Genomic DNA, 537 nt, shown 5'->3' on the forward strand with positions numbered 1-537 from the left:
CGCCCCCCTGCCCCGGCTCCTGCTGGCAAATCCCAGTCCTCCATTTTCCTACAGTGGGATTGCTCAACGCGTCCTCCTGGATGTGATTACACCCAGCCCTGGCTGGCCGCCCGTGAGGGGTTTTTGGGATCCCCAGCAGCTCCCACCCCTGCAGCGGTCAGGGCAGGGGAGTGACATGACCCCCCCCCAAAAGAGGAGGGTCCCTATTTCATGCCCTGTTGCCTGTTTTTCATCCCAAAACAGGGGTGAAATTGTGGACTCAGCTAACCCCAGGGCCCCCCACGACATTATCCCTCCTCTCCTCTAATTCCCAACGTTGCCCTGTGCTTGGGGCCAAGTCCAAGTGAGCTGCAGACAGGGGAATGGTCAGACAGACGGAGAGCCTCAGGGACGGGCGGGAGCTGCCTCGCTTTCCAAAAGGATTACGGAGCCCAGCTGGAGCTTCTTCTCCCCACCCAGAAACGCCCTTTCACATCCCTCCTTCCCAAAACCCCTCTGGGACCACCTACTCGGAAAGCATCCTTACAGCTGCCCCTC

This window comes from Apaloderma vittatum, unplaced genomic scaffold (assembly GCF_000703405.1).
Source record: "Apaloderma vittatum isolate BGI_N311 unplaced genomic scaffold, ASM70340v1 scaffold9125, whole genome shotgun sequence".
Taxonomy (NCBI): Eukaryota; Metazoa; Chordata; class Aves; order Trogoniformes; family Trogonidae; genus Apaloderma; species Apaloderma vittatum.